At 42.4% G+C, this 21,266-nt stretch overlaps 1 protein-coding gene across 1 annotated transcript in view; it reads left to right on the top strand.

Moving 5' to 3' along the window:
• The window catches only part of SORCS3 (sortilin related VPS10 domain containing receptor 3), a 565,499-nt gene that overhangs the window by 54,391 nt on the left and 489,842 nt on the right, over positions 1–21,266 (top strand). The window lies entirely within an intron of this gene.

Below are 21,266 nucleotides of genomic sequence, written 5' to 3'. Positions count from 1 at the left end.
GAAACCTGTGAAATGTTCGGGGGCTAGAGTTTCTAGGGAGATATCCCACCGAAGGATGCCATTCGTGTTGAAATTCTGCATGTGTAAAGCCCTTTAATGAATCTGGTTCCACTGCAGCATATGGAACATCAGCTGGCGAGGGGTGTTGCGTATACATCAGGGCCCCATTTCTGCTGTAGTCCCACCTCCCTGTAGATAATTATACCTCACCTGTGTGGAGACACCGACCAGAGGCTGACACACATACAAAAACACATTTTATTTATATATATATACATATGAATGTATATATATCCACTATATATCTCATATAAAATGATTTTTTCCCCCAAACATGATACAGATTAGTGTGAGCACATGGAAATTGATATAAGGTCAGCTATTGCAAGCTAGAGATTATAAAGAGAGAAAGACTAAAGCTTTGTGTGTGTGTGTGTGTGTGTGTGTAGTGGTTACAGGAATGAGCTAATAGAAGGAAGATCTATCTGAGCCATGGCCTAAAGACAGGGCACTCAAGGGCTTATCCAGGAAATGGAGCAGGTTGGTTCCAAGAAGCAGAAAAATTTGGTGATGTAGTGGCTAAGAACATACATCGTAATGTCAGAAGGTTCCAGGTTCAAGTCTTGACCCTGGTCCTTACTAGCTGTGTGTCTGGGCAATATACCTTATTGCTTCCTGTTTGAGTCCATAAAAAAGGGTAATAGGATGGCCTTCGCAGAGCTGGTGGGATGATTAGATTTTGTATGGAAAGTAGTTCACATAGTGCCTGCCGCACAGTAAAACTCTTAGAAATGGGATATTCCGGGAGAAGATGGCGTAGTAGAAGGACGCTCGCAGGTCACCCTCTCCCACAAATACACCAAGACCCACATCTACAGACCCACTCAGCCAACCAGAGCACCTGTAGAACTCCGACAGAACATCGCCCTCTTCAAAAGATAAAGACACCAAAAATCTGGTAGGAGAAAAGGAAAAAAGAAAGAACAAAAGGCAAAGCAGTGCGGGACGGGTCCCGCGGGGAGGGAGTGGCAAAGGAGGACTGGCGCTCGCTCGCTGGGTCTCCCCTCTCCAACTGAGAGGCCAGCGGGACGGAGGGGGAGCCTCCGAGGCTCGGATCTGTACAGAGCAGCCCTTGACTAACAGAACTAAGTTAAACGGGCACAGAGCGTCCCCCCGACACCCAGCCTGAGACGCGGGCCGGCAGCGGCGGGCAGGGCCAGGCTGCACAAGCCAGGCGGAGGACGGAAGTGGCTGCACGGAGGCAGCCCCGGGGGAACGCAAGGGGCTGCGCGCCGTGGCTGTGGGGGCACAGGGCAGAACAACCTGGGCCCTCCATAAAACAGCAAGGTTGATGTGCTCTCGGGGGAAGGGTGCACACCCCCATCTCTGAAAACCCGCGGAAAGTTTTCAGGGGAAGAGAGGCGGGGCTCAGGCACAGCCGCCATATCCTCCGTGCTTACCACCCAGGCGGGGGCGGGGGCGAAACCTGCATCCGCACCGAAGGGCTTAGCAGCCTCAAAGGCCAGACTGAGACTGGCCTGCAGCCCGGGTCAGATAGGATCCTTCCATCCTGGTCCCGCAGAGAACTTGCTCCACAAAGACAAACAAGGAGCTGGGTTCTGGCTTGGAGCAGGGACAAGGTCTTCCCCGAGCCCTCGGTCTTCCCCGAGCCCACCTGCAGAGCGCTGACCAGGGTGGAGCGCTCAGCCACACAGAGAGCGGAGCTACCGGTGGGCGCAGGTAGAGGGAGAGCGCCCCCCCCCCCCCCCGCTTTCGGGCAGGAACACAGCCCCTGACCGAGGTGCTGGGAGGGGGCACGACCCGCCCTCCTACCTGGCCAGTCTGCAACATCTGACTGCGGCATCCGGAGGGGCAGCGACCCGCCCGCCCACAGCAGAGGAGAGCTACACCTGACCCAGAGTTAGGAGGAGGCGCCATCTGCTTGCCGACAGGTGCTGGGAGCAGCACAGAAGAGGGCGCCAACGGAGGGCCTCTGAAAACAGCAAGCTGAGCTTCCAAAACAGGACGAAGACAGAAAGACTTCACATTAAAAGCACACAGACTCCAGGAGAACACCGACAACCCCCCCTTTTTTTTTAAATCTGTTTTTACCTGTTCTATTTTCTATTACTCTCTTAATCTTTACTTCTTAATTCATTTCTATTTCTCTTGGGTTTTGATGTCCTGCTATTGATTAGACACAGGTTTCAAATACATCTATTCATCTCCCCCCCCCCTTTTTTTGTAAAGGTTTCAAAAGGACGTCTCAACCCGATTAATACTCTGCTTCAACTCACTCTTCTACTATTCATTATACACTGTTTTCAAACCCTCTTTCTCCCTTCTTTTAAAATTCTTTCTCTCTCTCTCTTATTTTTTTTTCCTAAGTTCTATTCCTAAATAGGCATCAGATAGATAAAATCCCTAAGGACCAAAATAAACAACTGATACTCCATAAACTACAGTGCCAAAGAGGAATGAGCAAGATGAAGAAGCAGAAAAACCTTTCCCAATTAAAAGAACAAGAGAAATCCCCTGAAAGAAAGATCAACGAAATAGACATCGATAGCCTACTAGATCAAGATTTCAAAAAAGGAGTGATCGAATTGCTGAAGGAATTAAAAGAGATAGTGTTTAGAGATATAAAATATGTCAAAAATGAAATTGAAGCTATAAAGAAGAGCCAAGTAGAATGGGTAAACTCATTGACAGAGATGAGGAATGATCTAATAGCTGTGCAAAGCCGACTAGATAATGCAGAGGAACGAATTAGTGATCTAGAAGACAGGGCAATAGAAAGCACCCACTCAGAAGAACTACAAGAGAAGCAAATAAAAAATAATGAAAATAGCATAAGGGACCTATGGGATAATATAAAGCGTCCCAATCTTCACATAATAGGGGTCCCAGAAGGAGAAGAAAGATCAAAGGGGATTGAAAAGGTTTTTGAAGAAATCATGACTGAAAACTTCCCAAACTTAAAGAAGGAATCAGATATCCAAGTACAGGAAGCTCAGAGGGTCCCAAACAGGAAGAACCCAAATAGACCCACACCAAGACATATCATAATCAAGATGGCCAGAGTCAAGGATAAAGAAATGATTCTAAAGGCAGCAAGAGAAAAGCAAAGAGTAAGTTACAAGGGAACCCCCATAAGGCTCTCAGCTGATTTCTCTACACAAACACTACAGGCCAGAAGGAAGTGGCAAGATATATTCAAAGCCCTGAATGAAAAAAAGATGCAGCCTAGGATCCTTTATCCAGCAAGGCTATCCTTGAGGATAGAAGGAGAAATAAAGAGTTTCACAGACAAAAAAAAGCTGCAGGAGTTTAGCAACACTAAACCCATGCTAAAAGAAATATTGAAAGGGCTATTCTAAATAGAAAAGCAGCAGGATGCTACAGAAATGAGAAACACACAACTGGAAAGGTGATAACTCATGAATTACAAATAAAGTAAACATGAAATTATAAAAGAAGACATACAAATCACTGAGAGTGGGAGAGGGAGGCAGGGAAATATAGAATACTTTTTTCTTTCTTTTTTAAATTTTTTTAACAGTAGGATGGGTTTGAGATCATGTTACTATCAGTTTAATAAAAAGAGTTATAGTAATGGTTTGATAGATTTACAAAAAAGGGTAACCACAAGCCAAAAATTTACAAAGGAGTCACAAAAATTAAATAAAATCCATGATAATACAAAGGAAAATTACCAAACCACAAAAGGAAGAAGAAAGGAACAAAGAGGATATACCAATTCAACTGCAAAGATAAGTTCAAAATGGCAATAAACACACATCTATCATTAATTACTGTAAATGTTAATGGACTAAATGCTCCAGTCAAAAGACACAGAGTGGCAGACTGGATAATAAAGCAAGAACCTTCAATATGCTGCATACAAGAGACCCACTTTAGGGAGAAGGACACATATAGATTGAGAGTGAAAGGATGGAAAAGGATATTCCATGCAAATGGAAAAGCCAAAAAAGCAGGTGTTGCAGTACTGATTTCAGACAAAATAGACTTTAAAACAAAGGCCATAAAGAAAGATAAAGAAGGACATTTTATAATGATTAAAGGAGTGATACAAGATGAGGATATTACACTCGTTAATATATATGCACCCAATATAGGAGCACCTAAGTACATACAAGAATTACTAACAGAGATAAAGGGGGATATTGATGGGAATACAATCATAGTTGGAGATTTTAACACTGCATTAACATCACTAGACAGATCTTCCAGACAGAAAATAAACAAGGCAACAGAGAAATTAAATACTACAATAGAAAAACTAGATTTGGTGGATATTTTCAGAGCATTACACCCCCCCAAAATAGGATATACATTCTTTTCAAGTGCACATGGAACATTTTCCAGGATCGATCATGTACTTGGGCACAAAAGAAACCTCAACAATTTTAAGAAGATAGAAATTATCTCAAGCATCTTTACTGACCACAATGCCATGAAACTGGAAATCAACAACAGAGAAACAAAGGAGAAAAAAAGGAAAGCATGGAGATTAAACAATATGTTATTGAAAAAGCAATGGATCAATGAGGAAATCAAAGATGAAATTAAAAAATACCTTGAGGCAAATGATAATGAAAGCACAACCACTCAAAACCTATGGGACACAGCAAAGGCAGTGCTAAGAGGGAAGTTTATAGCGATACAGGCCTTCCTCAAAAAAGAACAATCTCAAATAAACAATTTAACCCACCACCTGAATGAATTAGAAAAAGAAGAACAAAAAGCCCCAAAAAGCAGCAGAAGGAAGGAAATAATAAAGATCAGAGAGGAATTAAATACGATAGAGATTAACAAGACCATAGAAAAAATCAACCAAACTAAAAGCTGGTTTTTTGAAAAAGTAAATAAAATCGACAAACCTCTGGCAAACTCACAAAGAAGAAAAAAGAGAGAGCACAAATTAGCAAAATAAGAAAGGAAAATGGAGAAATTACAACAAACAAAATAGAAATACAGAATATCATATGAGAATATTATGAAAAACTATATGGAACCAAACTGGATAACCTAGAGGAGATGGACAAGTTTCTGGAAACATACTGTCCACCAAAACTGAATCAAGAAGAATCTGAACACTTGAACAGTCCGATCACTAGAAAGGAAATAGAAATAGCAATTAAAAACCTCCCTACAAATAAAAGTCCAGGACCGGACAGCTTCACCGGGGAATTCTACCAAACATACAAAGAAGAACTCATACCAGTCCTTCTCAAACTCTTCCAGACGATTGAAAAGGAGGGAATACTCCCAAACTCATTCTATGAAGCCACCATCACCCTGATACCAAAACCAGGCAAAGACACTACAAAAAAAGAGAATTATAGGCCAATATCACTGATGAACATAGACGCCAAGATCCTCACCAAAATTTTAGCAAATAGAATCCAACAACACATAAAAAAGATTATACATCATGACCAAGTGGGGTTCATCCCAGGGACACAAGGCTGGTTCAACATACGCAAATCAATCGGTGTAATACATCACATCAACAAGAGAAAGGACAAAAACCACATGATCATCTCCATCGATGCAGAAAAAGCATTTGATAAAATTCAACACCCATTTATGATAAAAACTCTCGCCAAAGTGGGTATAGAGGGAACATATCTCAACATAATAAAAGCTATATATGACAAACCTACAGCCAGCATAGTACTCAACGGTGAAAAACTCAAAAGCTTCCCACTAAAATCTGGGACAAGACAAGGATGCCCACTATCACCACTCCTATTCAACATAGTCCTGGAAGTCCTAGCCACAGCAGTCAGGCAAGAGAAAGAAATAAAAGGGATCCAAACTGGAAAAGAAGAGGTAAAAGTGTCATTATATGCTGATGACATGTTACTATATATAGAAAACCCTAAAAGGTCCACAGAAAAGCTACTAGAGCTGATTGAAGAATTCAGCAAGGTAGCAGGTTACAAAATTAACGTTCAAAAATCAGTTGCATTTCTTTACACTAACGATAAATCAACAGAAGAAGAAAGTAAAGAAACAATCCCCTTTAAAATAGCACCCAAAGTAATAAAATTTCTGGGAATAAATCTAACCAAGGAGGTGAAAGAATTATACACAGAAAAGTATAAACCATTGATGAAGGAAAATAAAGAAGACTTTAAAAAATGGAAAGATATTCCATGCTCTTGGATCGGAAGAATCAATATTGTTAAAATGGTCACACTGCCCAAGGCAATCTACAGATTTAATGCAATCCCTATCCAATTACCCAGGACATATTTCACAGAACTAGAAAAAATCATAATAAAATTCATATGGAACCATCAAAGACCTAGAATTGCCAAAGCATTACTGAAGAGAAAGAAAGAGGCTGGAAGAATAACTCTCCCAGACTTCAGACAATACTATAGAGCTACAGTCATCAAGACAGCATGGTATTGGTACCAAAACAGACATATAGACCAATGGAACAGAATAGAGAGCCCAGAAATGAACCCGCAAACTTTAGGTCAACTCATCTTTGACGAAGGAGGCAAGAATATCCATTGGAATAAAGACAGTCTCTTCAGCAAATGGTGTTGGGAAAACTGGACAGCAGCATGTAAAACAATGAAGCTAGAACACTCCCTTACACCATATACAAAAATCAACTCAAAATGGATTAAAGACTTAAACATAAGACAAGATACAATAAACCTCCTAGAGGAAAACATAGGCAAAACATTATCTGACATACATTTAAAAAATTTTCTCCTAGAAGAAATAAAAGCAAGAATAAACAAATGGGACCTAATGAAACTTACAAGCTTCTGCACAGCAAAGGAAACCAGGAATAAAACAAGAAGAAAACCTACGGAATGGGAGAAAATTTTTGCAAGTGAAACCGACAAAGGCTTGATCTCCAGAATATATAAGCAGCTCATACGACTCAATAAGAAAAAAATAAACAACCCAATCCAAAAATGGGCAGAAGACCTAAACAAGCAATTCTCCAAGGAAGACATACAAATGATCAAAAAGCACATGAAAAAATGCTCAATATCACTAGTTATCAGAGAAATGCAAATCAAAACTACAATGAGGTATCACCTCACACCAGTCAGAATGGCCGTCATTCAAAAATCCACAAATGACAAATGCTGGAGAGGCTGTGGAGAAAGGGGAACCCTCCTACACTGCTGGTGGGAATGCAGTTTGGTGCAGCCACTATGGAAAACAGTGTGGAGATTCCTCAAAAGACTAGGAATAGACTTACCATATGACCCAGGAATCCCACTCCTGGGCTTGTATCCAGAAGGAAATCTACTTCAGGATGACACCTGCACCCCAATGTTCATAGCAGCACTATTTACAATAGCCAAAACATGGAAACAGCCTAAATGTCCATCAACAGGTGACTGGATAAAGAAGAAGTGGTATATTTATACAATGGAATACTATTCAGCCATAAAAACCGACAACATAATGCCATTTGCAGCAACATGGATGCTCCTGGAGAATGTCATTCTAAGTGAAGTAAGCCTGAAAGAGAAAGAAAAACACCATATGAGATCGCTCATATGTGGAATCTAAAAAACAAAAACAAAAACAAACAAACAAACAAAAACAAAGCGTAAATAAAGGACAGAAATAGACTCACAGACAGAGAATACAGACTTGTGGTTACCAGGGGGGTGGAGGGTGGGAAGAGATAGACTGGGATTTCAAAATTGTAGAATAGACTACACTGTATAGCACAGGGAAATATACACAAAATGTTATGATAACTCACAGAGAAAAAAATGTGACAATGAGTGTGTATATGTCCATGAATAACTGAAAAATTGTGCTGAACACTGGAATTTGACACAACATTGTAAAATGATTATAAATCAATAAAAAATGTTAAAAAAAAAAAAGAAATGTGATATTAATTGTAAATGAGGACAGTGCAATTATGTCCTGCTCTGAGGGTGCTTCTTTGGGCTTCTTGGGATCAGAAGACCGTCACTGAACCTGACTCTTCTCTGATTAACACTCTGTGGACAAAATGGAATGCTGGGTACTTTGGGGGTGGGAGGATCAGAGAAGTAGATTTTAAGATCACCATAATACAGGTTTGTAACGTAATAGGAGAGAGGGGCTTAATATCCACAGAGGAGGACAGAGTCAAAATCAAAGTAAATGTGTAAATGAGCCTCGCTGATGAGCTCCCATCCCGAACAGGGGTCAAGATGCCTTGACCAGTTTGTTTTCCTCTGCTTTTAATCATTGAGATGCTTAACACTCAGGGGCCGAGAGCTGGTGAAGAGGTACCTGCTTCATGTCTATTTCAGAGACCAGAATAGAATGCCTGCTGCTTCCCCTTCCTCTGCCTAGCCCAGCCCAAGCCTGGTCCGCTTTATCCCTTACATTAGGACAGATTCGCCTCTGACAGTCTTGAGACCTCATGTCAGATGCACTCGGGATGCTGTTCTTTTATTGCTGAGAAGGTTGGGACTTTGCTCTTGAGAGGGGTTGGGGTGAATGAGTTTCCACTGTATTTATAGAAACTCGGTGCAACATCTCCCAAGGTATAAATAGAACAATGGAGTGTTGACAAAAGGGCTGGTTTTTCTGTAACTGCGAAAACCCTGCAATTATTCCTGGAACTATACTCATTGTTTATCTGCATCTAAATTTTAATAAACAGGGCTCTTGCTGCTTATTCATGAATTTTCAGATGGAAATCTATCTCCCATTATTATCCCCTTCTTGTGAGTCAGGCACCATCTTTCAAATTTGCAGCTGAGTAAATAGACGGAACATTAGCAGCAATTAGATAATTGGTGCCCTGGATAAACCCGCCCGCAGCTGTGAATGAATATGGACTGTGCCAGTGTCACCTGGTGCAGCCTTCCTGATGGCACGGCATGCCACCGCAGCCTGGCAATTAAGCACAGAAGTTTACCAGCCAATGTCCGGGTCCTCCTTTCTTCCAAAGAGACCCAAGGTAGTAAAGTAAGGGAGGTTCCTTATTGTCCTGTGAGTCCTTGTACAATGAAAGATGTTAGGGTAGAGACTTCAGTAAAAAAAAAAAAAAAAAAAAAAAGTAAGTCCATTTATCTTCTCTTGACTGGCTGCTAAATTGCTTAAGGTAACTTGTTTGGTGCATACAGCCAGCAGAAATCCATGCTTGGATTCTGGGCTGAAGAGAAGGGGAGCTTGGTTCTAGCTTCTGTTTTTCTGTAAATCCCCCCAGATTTGATAGCCTTGGGCTGACTATTTTTTTAACCTCCATCATCAGAATTTTTTTTTCCCGCTGACATAATTTAGGTTTCCTTTTTAGCAGTCGTGTTTTAATCTCTCTTTCCCTGGGATTGTATTTCTTCTGGGCTGAACAGGATACCTTTTCTAGCTCAAATATTCCTGTCCCTCAGGCGACCATGAAGCCCTTTTTGAGGTATCTAGGTATTTTTGTTAATTGCTGGTGACTCGGGAAATAGAGTAAGATTACAAAAGGGAGAGTGGCAAGAGGGCTTGTCCATCCCATGGAACCCCTGTGATGGAGGCTTGTTAGAGTGCAGTGGGCTCATCCCGCCCACCGTCCTCCTCTGTCCTGACTAGTCTTGCTTGGCTCCTCCTCAGTTTTGCTTTGGGTTTTACAGCAGTTCTGTCTAGACCCTCAGTCTCTCACTCTTGTCTCCCTGGATGCTTTCCTAAGTCACTTCTTTCCTTTTAATTGCTTACACCTTGCTTTGTGTTTGGAAGGAGGTGGATGACTTGGGAGTTGGATATAACAGGGTGGTCGGATTGGGTGTTTGGGTCTCTGAATGAGTCACATGGAATTCATCCCCCTCTCCTAGGGATCGTTCCAGGCCATCTCACTGCATCCCCCTTAGAACAGGAAAGTCATACTGGGTCTTGAAAGAAGAGCTCTGGGGAAAGCTCCAGGAGGAGCAGGGGTCCTGATGCGATTTCTTGCCAGTCCTACCCTGTGTTTTAAAATGTACCATCCCCTTTCATAAACTTGAGACACATTATTTTTTATGTTTATTATTGGTATTGTAATTTGTAACACTTCTGCTGTTTAATGATATTAATGTCATTAAACATTTCATGTATTGAACACCTACTCTGCCATATGTACAATTATACATTATTTCAACAACCCACGAGATTAATTTTATTGGCCCTATTTTACAGGTCATTAGCTCAAAGATCAGAGAAGTTAGAATTATCCCAAGGTCACACAGCTAGTAAGTGGCAGACATGGAATGCAAACCTAGGTTTCTCTAATTGCAAAGCCCACACTCTCAAACACTGTGCTAAATGGCAGAACTCTAGTCATTTGCAGATGCAATTAATGTCTGAAGCCTTCTCTGCTTGAGAATGAAATGTTAACTGGATAGCCTGCATTTTAATTCCTTAAATCATAATCATTTGTCCATTTTGGAGAAGACATTAAAAACGTAGATTCAGGCAGCAGTGATTGCTGTTTTGTTTTTTTAAAAACCTTTGCTGAATTTTCCCTTCCAGCTAGAAACTACTTTCCCCAGTATTTCCCTTTGGTTCTCACTGCTGCCAATGCATCAGATGTATCAACCACCTGAAACTGGGCTGCAGGGGTAGAATTTATTTGCAGGCATTTAAATTTCCCTGGTGATAAGCAAATTAATTTTGTTGCAAGTCTTAAACTTTCTAATTGAATGATGGAATGTCACTGAGTGCGTTTCCCAGAAGAAAGGCAGTCAAAGTCTTCCCATCCATCGCGAAGAACTGAGTTGGGACCTGGGTTTGCAGTTCTGCTCTGCCCTACAGCCCAGCCCAGCCCATCCTCCAGGGCTTGAGAAAAGTCATTTGGGAGCAGAGTGTCTGCAATCTTCCCAGCCGGCTGGCAGTCACCCCTGCCAAGAGAAGACCTTTGCTTCATTCATTCATTGATCAAATATTTCTTGTGCGCCTCCTGTCAGGTGTGTGCCAGGCACTGTTCTAGGCTCAGTAGAGAACAAAACACGTCAGTCTCTCTGCCTTTCCCGTGGGAAAGAGGCAGATGGTGAACTTATGAGCAAATGTCACTATGAAGAAAAGCAAAGCTGGATAACAGATGCAGAGTGTTGAGGGGGCTGCTTCAGAGGGCATCTCTCAGGGGCAGTTAACTGAGAAAAGCCTGAATGAAGTGAGGAAGAGCACTGAGCCAGAGGGAACAGCAGATCCATAAGGTTTATGCTCATCTTCAGACCAGATTACCTCACTCCCACCCAATTCAGAGCAATAAATCAGATCTTCTGTAACGGCCCTTTCCTTTGCTCATAGCTTCCTCCAGACCAGCTCCTTTGGAGAACCCTTAATGACAGCTGTGTCTCCCTTTCATAAAGAGTCTATTGAATTAAAAAGTCCACAAATGATAAATGCTAGAGAAGGTGTGGACAAAAGGGAACCCTCCTATGCTGTTGGTGGGAATGTAGTTTGGTGCAGCCATTATGGAGAACAGTTTGGAGATTCCTCAAAAAACTGAAAACAGCCTTACCATATGATCCAGCAATCCCACTTCTGGGTATATGTCTAGAGGGAACTCTAATTTGAAAAGATACAAGCACCCCAATGTTCATAGCAGCACTATTTACAATAGCCAAGACATGGAAGCAACCTAAATATCCATTGCTGGAGGACTGGATAAAGAAGCTGTGGTATATTTATACAATGGAATACTACTCAGCCATAAAAAAGAATAAAATAATGCCATTTGCCACAACATGGATGGACCTGGATCATCAGTCTAAGTGAAGTAAGCCAGAAAGAGAAAGAAAAATACCATATGATATCACTCATATGTAGAATCTAAAAAAAGAAAAAAAAAAAGAAAAGAAAAGAAAAGAAAAAAGAAGACAGTAATGAACTTATCTATAAAACAGAATCAGACTTACAGACATAATAAATAGTCTTATTGTTACCAGGGGGAAAGAGGATGATAAGGGATAAATTTGGAGTTTGAGATTTGCAAATATTAACTACTATATCTATGCAAATAGATAAAAAAACAAATTTCTTCAATATAGCACAGGAAACTATATCCAATATCTAGTAGTGACCTATAAAGAAAAAATATGAAAAGGAATATATGTATGTATATGTATGACTCAAACATTATGCTAAACACTGGAAATTAACACATTGTAACTGACTATACTCCAATTAAAAAAAAATTAAAAAGTCTATTGAAAAAGTATATGACATCACCACAATATGGCATCAAAAAAAGTAAATGAGACATAAGGATAAGGTGACAGTAACATGGGCTTGCATTTCTGCCTCTGTTGGCCCAGATTCAGAATTTATGAGTAGATGGGACATAGATTAGATGGAAGTTTCCAGGCTCATTCACTGAAAATGTGTATTAATTTCCTATTATGTACTAGAGGTATGGGCTAGGGTAGGACTGCTTTGGTTTTCAAGCCATTTCAGCAGTAATTTACTATGACTATTTATTTTTATTAAATAGATATTAACTATAGTTATTTGGCACTTACAATATGCTTGTCATTGTTCTAAGCACTTTACATGGATTAACTAACTTAATCCTCACAACAAGCCTAGGAAATAGGTTCTTTAATTGTCCATATTTGATGATTGAGAAAATAGAAGCACGGAGAAGTTGATGAGTTGCTCAGGGTTGCATGTCAACCAAGTAACCTGTCCAGTGTTTGAACCCAGGCAGTCTGGGAATGAAGCTCTGTAGCTTACCGTGGGCCAGGCCCCCTGGTAAGAGCTATAAGCTAAGTGCTCTTGTCATCCTCATGGGAGAAAACTGAGGCTCAGAGGGTCAAGCCTCTTACTCAGGGTGACATAGCTGTGCCGAGGCCAGAATTTAACACGGGTCTTTCTGACCTGAAGTCTGTATTTTCAGTGGCTCCGCTAAGCTGCCCAACTCAGGCCATACTCACTTTGTAGGGTGCAGAGAGGACCGAGGCTAGTGGCAGCCTTGGGCTGTTCTCCAGCACCAAGCTGTGTGTCTCCTCCTTATCCCAGTGTTTCTTCAGGAATTTAAGGAAGGTGAGGACCGGTCCTGGGGAATGGATGCCAGAGTTGCACTGGAAGGGATTTTGGAAGCATCATGGGTGCTGATGGATCTCCGAGGATCTCTTTTCAGGCTAGGCCTCCAGGTTTGGGTCTGGGATACTTCACCAGTTCAGAGATGGGGGTATTTGAGCTAAGTGGGTTCCCAATGAGTTATGTGCTTAGAAAAGATGGAACAGGAAGTGAGAGGGAGCAAATTGCCCCTGCCTCTCCTGCTTTCCCATGCTTCTTGTGATGTGCCTGTGGTGCGGTTCAGACAGCCCAGTGACCATTCATCATTAGGTGTTTTTTCTCCCTACCCGGCATCTCCAACACCTAAGTTCCCCCTCATTCTTACTCTTGTGGTTCTTCCAATAATAACAATACTAAAGTAGTAGTAACAAGTAGATTTTGGTAGTTCTTCCCACTTTACAAAGCACTTTATGTACGCTTTGTGTCCTTAAAGCCAGATAATAACCTTGTGAGATATTATTTTGCTCCTCTATTAAAGACGGAGGATGCAGAGGTTCAGAGAGGTTACTTGTCCTGCTGGATGCCACACAGCAAGTACAACGTAATGGTGCCAGAATCCAGTCCTAGTTGCTTGACTCCTCCCCCCTCCGTCACACCGCCTCTTCAAATTATTTCCTAATTAGTCTCTTTAATGGCTCTCTGTCAAGCTGGCTTTGGTTGCCCTTGCAAAGACAAGCTTGAATGAAATCAAATGATTTTGCTGCTGAATGAAAACACTTGCGCGATGCTGTTTTCTAGGCCGTCTTCACATATGGTCCTCTTGGCTCAGTAAGCCATTCCAGGTTTGGATAGGGCTCCAGAAGCTGAGGAGGAATGGGATGCCTTCCTTGTCACAGGTGAGCCGGGTAGCAATCCCGGAACCTGGCGGCATGCTTCTTGCGGGGCCAGTGGGTCTAGGGTCTAGGTCTAGAGACAGAGGATGCTTCTCTAGTGTAGTAGTAGTAGTCGTCCCTCTCTCTGAGAAGATGCCCATGACTGAATGATGCCTGTTGCCCTGCTGTTCCCAACCCAACACTTTCCCAGTGTTCTTGGCTCCATAACCCCAAATCCCTGAAGGCCCCAATTGGTTCATTTATTAAATGAAAATAAACACCATGTGGTGACAATAGATCAGTTATTAAAACAGCAAAAATCCTGACGTTGTGGAGTTGCACAGAATGTTGGAAAGCGGCAAGTGCTGTGGAGAACAAACAGAGGAAGAGTGTAGGATGTGCTGTGCGTGTGTCCAGGGAAGTGTTAGGTCGCCTTTCTCGTCTCAGCCCCTCCCAGCACTGCGTGTCATCCTCCCAACTGCATGTCGGGGCGGGGGGGGGGGGGTGGTATCAAGGAAGGAGTCCCAGCTTTTGAAAAAATCCGGTTTCACCATTTGTGCTTTTCCCTGGAATACTTCTCCTTAGCTCGTGCCTCAAGTTAGCTATAGTTTGGGGGGATACATTTATTTTTTAATCAAATGGAGGAAATCCCTCTTTATTTCTAGTCTGCTGAGAATTTTTAGCTGGATTTTGTCCATTGCCTTTTCTTCCTTGATTGAGAGGGTCATGTGACTTTTCTTCTTTAGTCTGTTCACGTGGTGGCCCATCCTGATGGATTTCTGAGTGTCAAGCCAGCCTCGCAGACCTGGAATAAATCCCGTTTGGTTGTGCTGTAGAATTCTTTTTATACTTTGTCGGATTTGATTTGCCAATAGTAGGGGAGGATTTTACATCTGTGTTCATGAGAGATAGCAGTCCGTAGCTTTTCTTTCTTGTGATGCCTTTTTCTCATTTTGGTTTTAGGGTTAATTCTGGTCTCACAGCATAAGTTAGGAAGTGTGCTCTCTGATTCTGTTTCCTGGAAGGGATTATAGAGAACTGGTAAACCTTCTTCCTTAGGTGATTAGTAGTATTCAGAGACAAAACCATCTGGAATTGGTGGCTGCTTTTGGGGAGGAAGATTATTGATTATTGATTCAGTTTCTTTAATAGATACAGGGCTCTTCAGGTTGTCTGTTTCTCCTTATATGAGTTTTGGTACTTTGTGTCTTTCAAGGGATTGGTCCATTTTTATCTCAAGTATCAAATTTATGGGTATTTATTTATTATCCCTTTAATATCAGTGGGACGAGTAGTGATGACTACTCTTGCATTTCTGGTGTCGGTGATTTGTGTCTTTTCTCTTTTTTTCTTTGTTATCCTCACTAGAAATTTGTCAATTTTACTAATCTTTTCAAAGAATCAGCATTATATTTACTTAATCTTCTCTATTTTCTGTTTTCAAGTTCTTTGATATTTAATTTTTTTTAAATTAATGCTTACTTTAAGCTTAAATTGCTCTTTTTTCTTTAATTTCCTAAGGTCGAAGCTTAAGTTATTGATTTTAGATCTTTCTTGTTTCTAACATACGCATTTAGTGCTATAAATTTACCTCTCAGAGCTTTGCTGCATCTGAAAAATTTTGATCAGTTGTATTTTCATTTCATTCCAAGTATTTAAAATTTTCTCTTGAGAGTTCATTGTTACCTAGTGTTATTTAGAAATGGGTTGTTTAATTTCCAAATATTTGAATATTTTTCAACTGTCTTTCTGTTACTAATTTCCGGTCTATTGTGTTCTGAGAACATACTCTGATTTCTACTTTTAGTGTTTTAAACTTGATAAAGTGTGCTTTATTGCTCAGAATGTGTTCCGTCTTGGTGAAAATTTCATGCCAGCTTGAGAAGAATGTGCATTCTTTTGTTGCTGGATGAGGTACAATGTCAGTTTTAGACTTAGGTCCAAAACACAGGGTTCCCCGCCTTTTCCTCCCAGCCCAGAGGATGGTGCCTTTCCAGTAGGAAAGCTTTTGGGGCAGCTGAGAGTTACACTAGGGTAACCTTTCAGTCAGGAAAGCAACCAGGTCATAGACAGCATCAGGAGGCCCAGAGGCAGGAGGGCAGCTGGGCAACAGTCATAGGCTGTTACACAGGGCATTGGGGTGGGAGGAACCACTGTAACCAAGCTTGTCCTGTGTTTGTACTTTACACGCAGTGTTTTTTGTAATTTACACCAAATGGGGGTATATCCAGGGGTGGGGGACAAGGTATTCCACTGGGTGGTTGGAACAAAATATTAGATCTTATATTTTTATTTTTAAAATCTCATCCTTTTAGTCTTCTTATTTTGGGGTATATATTTGAGGGTCTGGAACACATTAGTACAGAGCTAGTTCTCACTACCTCCACCACTAAAACACTGGTCTGAGCCACCGGGATCTGTCACTAGGATTATCGCACCGGCCTCAGCTCCAGTCTCCATGCTTCCGCCCTCCTCACTGTGTGATCACACCCCGTGATCCTGTTACACACAAGTCAAGCCATGTCGCGTCCCCCCACCTCCCACCCCTACTTGGCTTCCGATCTTGTTCTAAGGAAAGCCAAAGCTCTTGCTACTTTCTTTCTCCCCTGCTGCTCTCATCTTGCCTGCAAGCACCCTGTAAACAAGGCTCCTTGCTGTTCCTGCCTCGGAGCTTTTTCGGTGCTGTGCCTTCTGCCGGAGTGCTTTTCCCCATGTCTCCTTGACTTGCTTCCTCAGTTTCTTCATGTCTTTTAAATTGGCACCCACTGCATTTCCTATTCCTTCTTCCTGCTTTATTTTTCCCTCATGACTTTTATAACTGTCAGACATATACTTTACTTATTTATTTTGTTTAATGATTATCTTCCTTCAACTTGGAATATAAGATGCGCAAGGACAAGGTTTTGGTCTGTTTTGGTACTGCTCTGTCTCCCTCGTCCGATGACACATACACAGAAAATCCTCAATAAATATCTGTTAGTACATGAAAGAATGTGTGTTGAAGCGGGTGTGAAATTTTGTTCACCGGTGGGGTACATGATGAAAATGTTATACAGCCTCAGAGAAGGGAGGTGAGGTCATATCACTAAAACGAAACAGGGCTGAGTTTCAAATCTAGGGTTCTCTGATGCCAAAGCTTACACTACCCCAAGCTCAGGAAGAGAGAGAGGGTGCTAGAAAGAGAAAGAGGGAGGAAGGGAGAGAAGGAAGACTGGCGGGAGGGAAAGAGGGAAGGAGAGAGGGAGAGAGAGGCTGAGAATGAGAACTGAACTGAAGTAAGAGAAGTGATCAGGACCAGGAAAAGCCAGCTGTAGCCATGTCCAGGCGGTCCTTCTGGGGCAAGAAATCATCCTCATTCCTCCCAGGCCTTTGATATTTGGTGTCCCTGCAGTATTTGGGGAGGCAGAGAGGTTGCCTTACCTCACTGGAGTGCTCTGAGCTGGAGCCCCAGGTCAGTGGAGCCCCATCCCCCAGGCACCCCCTCCATGGTGGACCATTGCCTTTTTATTTAGAGGGTTGTCCCTAGTGAGTTAGATGTCAGTTGACATGCAGCTCTGGCTTCTACAGGAAGAGAGAAAGCACGTGAAGGGTTAGCCTGCTATTGGAAGAGGAGTCATCATTCTAATCCCTTTCCCTGACAAAAAAGTATGTTCTAGCCTTCAAAGTGGCATCACCCAGTAAAACAAATGAAGAGAGAGGTACTGTGTTGACCTTGCCCAAGGTCTCCTCTATTCCCCAGTCTCCCCCCCTGCCCAGAGCACCGTTCTCCCTTTCCAGTCTGTCCCCGACACCGCCTTGTTGCCTGCTGTCTGTGATCTGGTCCCCCTCCACTGGGTTTTTGTGAAGGAGCTCCAGGTGTCATTCTCTCATTCCCTTTCAGTTGCTGCCTTTGCTTATGGGCATCTTCTGTCTGATGATCACATCCCAAACCCAGGGGCAGCGACAGTTAGGAGGTCCTTGGGGACACCACCTGCATATTGTGCTTGTGGGATAGTCACACCACCAACTGAAACTGGTTTCAGCAGGGAAGAGGGCCAGGGCTGGGTAGTCTGATGAAATTTAAGACTCAAGAGCCTTGGGACATTGAATTTTGTTACTGTAGAAGAAAGTCTGGGAAGTGCCTCTGAAGGATAACTAGAGTCTGACAAATCTGACTGTGCCCTGACCCTCCAGTGACTCTAGGAGAGAGCTACAGAGCCCACCGAGGGAGGAGCACTGCAGAAACGGGCTCCTGCTTTGAGGAGCTGGGTGTGTTGGGTGTGACCATTTCAGCAAAGACCGTGAGAAAAGGAAACTGATGATTTCTGAGAAGACGGTCAACACGATGGACAAAGTTGACCAGAAGAGCTGGGAGAGGTCCAGGAAAGTGGGGAAAATGTCAGGAATATTCCGTCAGGGAAACATCTGCTTACATGCTATTAGGAACTGGGAAAGCAGGAAAGCTTGGTTTTATTCCATAAAAATAAAGAAGAAAAATAATGTGGGCCACCTTTGTAATTTAAAATTTTCAAATAGCCAGCTTAAAAATGTTAAAAAAGGTGAAGTTAACTTTAGTAATTAATCTTACCCAATATATCTAAAACATTATCATTTTGATATAAAATCAATATGAAATATTAACGATGTTTTTAATATTGTTTTTCCCACATTAAGTCTTTGAAATACTATGTGACACTTAAAGCCCATCTCAGTGCTGACTAGACACATTTCTGATGCTCAAGTATTACATGTGGCTGATGGCTCTTGTATTGGACAGCTCCGGTCTAGAAGATTCTCTTTGTTTCTCTAAATCCCTACTCCTTTCTTTCTTCAGTAAGTATTCCTTGTTGCTTGCCCTTTGTCCTTGAGTGTCTAGTGTGTGTGCTCACATGTGGGTTGGGTTAATTTAGGTCTTTAGGTTTTTGCCAGTGTAATTGAATGTAAGCCATTCGAGATGGAAATACATCCCTTTCCTTCTGTGTTCCTTAACGCAGGCCCGGAGAGAACCGGGGAGGTGGTGGAGAATGGATGGTGGGTGCAGCACGGAGAGAGACATTATTATGAATCACTGTCTGATCTTAGGCTAAATCGCTTTACCTCTCCGGTTCTCTGTTTCCTTCCCCATTAAGTGGGGACGGTGGGATCATTTATACCTGCCTCCAGGAGTGCTGTGGGGATAAAGGACACCAGACGGAAAGGACATTTGGAAAGGTAAACACACTGCACACGGGTAAGGCAGGGTGTTTTTATTATTTCAAGATGATTGAAATCAGCTGGGTCCTCTCCCTGTCTTGGCAGGAAGGTAACCTTGTTGGCAGCAAGAAACCAAGGGGATTATACTAAGATTGGAGGAGAGTGTTTGTATACGTGTTGGGATAAAAGAGACAAATGAAGTTGAATATGAATGTTCTTAGGGATGGGGAAGCCACGTCAGTTAGAAGATCTCTGCTTCCCCATCTTGTGGGTAAGACCATGTCAGAAAGGTTACCAGCCAGCTGAGCTCTCTGCTCAGGGAGGTCTTTACAGTGAACAAGCCTGGAATTAAAGCCAGCAGAGGCAGATTTACCTCCCTCAGTGCTCAGTGGCCCCCAGCTCCAGAAGTCCCCATGCTGTGTTACCGGCCTGTGCTCACGATAACGCTTCTGTCTCGGGGACACTCTGAGAAACACTTGATGTGGTCCTCTCCCTTGTGCCTGGTGTGTCTTCCTCACCCTGGAGGCCCTCCCTGGCAAATGGTGTTTCACTTGGTTAGATAGTGTCTTCTTGCTTGGAGTGAAAAACCATGCTGATTCATCTGGGCCCTCGCTTGGGGCAGACATGGTGGGGTGGTAGGGTGCTGGGTGGGGATGAGAGCCTGCATGTGCAATGGAAGGTGTCAAATCTGATGTAAACCTTAGAACCTTAGGAGCAGTTGAATTTTCTCCTCCCTCAACTATTTTGCATGTTTGCAAGTAAATGGCCTTAGTGTCATCCTGCCACAGGCTTCCCCCCAAGGGGGACTCTCCCCTGGACACCTCTCTGAGATCTCACCTTGATTCCTTCTCTCCTCTGGTTTGCCAGGTAGACTACTGCCAGATTTTTTCAGACTTACTCCTCCTCTAAAATCTTCAATGGCTCTGTGTTGCCACTGGGTCGAATCCATCCCCTCTGGCTAGACTATGGACCCATCTGCAGCTTGGCTCCTATTCACATTCCTACAGGTGGACTGCCTTTCCTACAGTGAGCAAGCTTTGCCTGGTCCTCTCCTAATGCCTTTCCCCTTCTCCTCCAGAGAGCACCGCCCACTGAGGATGACCAGTTGTCTCAATTCACCCAGGGCTAGGGATTCCTGGGAAGCAGGATTTTCAGTGCTCAAGCTGGTGAAGTCCTGGGTGAACCAGGACGGGTTGGTCATTCCCCTCCCTCACCATCTCCACTGATTGAAATCCTGCCCATGTCAGTTCCCTGCTGAACCCCTAAGCTCCAGCCCTCATTGTCGGCACATTCGTATGGCACAGGCTGTGTGTAGTGTCTTTTGTCATAGGTGTGTGTTCTTATTGTTGTCTATCGAAAGTGCAAATAATTCGAGGATGAGGGTCAAGTCTTATTCTTTTGATCCTTTGGAGCATGCGGCACTGGGACTTTCATGTGGTAGGTGTTCAGATCTTATCTGCTACATGAACGGATGGAGAGTGAATCATATCCTTGAAGTAAGAGGAGGTATCTGATTGATTATTTATTTATTTTAACTTTTTTTTAAAACATTTTTTATTGATTTATAATCATTTTACAATGTTATGTCAAATTCCAGTGTAGAGCACAATTTTTCAGTTATACATGAACATACATATATTCATTGTCACATTTTTTTTCGCTGTGAGCTACCACAAGATCTTGTATATATTACCCTGTACTATACAGTACAATCTTGTTTATCTATTCTATGTATGCCTGTCAGTATCTACAAATTTTGAACTCCCAGTCTGTTCCTTCCCACCCCCCACTCCCTTGGCAACCACAAGTTTGTATTCTATGTCTATGCGTCTGTTTCTATTTTGTGTTTATATATCTATATATTTTTTGGATTTCACATATGAGTGATCTCATATGGTATTTTTCTTTCTCTTTCTGGCTTAGTTCACTTAGAATGACATTCTCCAGGGACATCCATGTTGCTGCAAATGGCATTATGTTGTCGGTTTTTATGGCTGAATAGTATTCCGGTGTATAAATATACCACTTCTTCTTTATCCAGTCATCTGTTGATGGACATTTAGGCTGTTTCCATGTTTTGGCTATTGTAAATAGTGCTGCTGTGAACATTGGGGTGCAGGTGTTTTTTTGAAGTAGGGTTCCTTCTGGATATAAGCCCAGGAGCAGGATTCCTGGGTCATATGGTAAGTCTATTCCTAGCCTTTTGAGGAATCTCTAAACTGTTTTCCA

This window comes from Camelus ferus, chromosome 11 (genome assembly GCF_009834535.1).
Source record: "Camelus ferus isolate YT-003-E chromosome 11, BCGSAC_Cfer_1.0, whole genome shotgun sequence".
Lineage (NCBI taxonomy): Eukaryota > Metazoa > Chordata > Mammalia > Artiodactyla > Camelidae > Camelus > Camelus ferus.
Note: the sequence above shows the minus strand (reverse complement) of the source record. Positions and strands in the feature narration are given on the sequence as shown.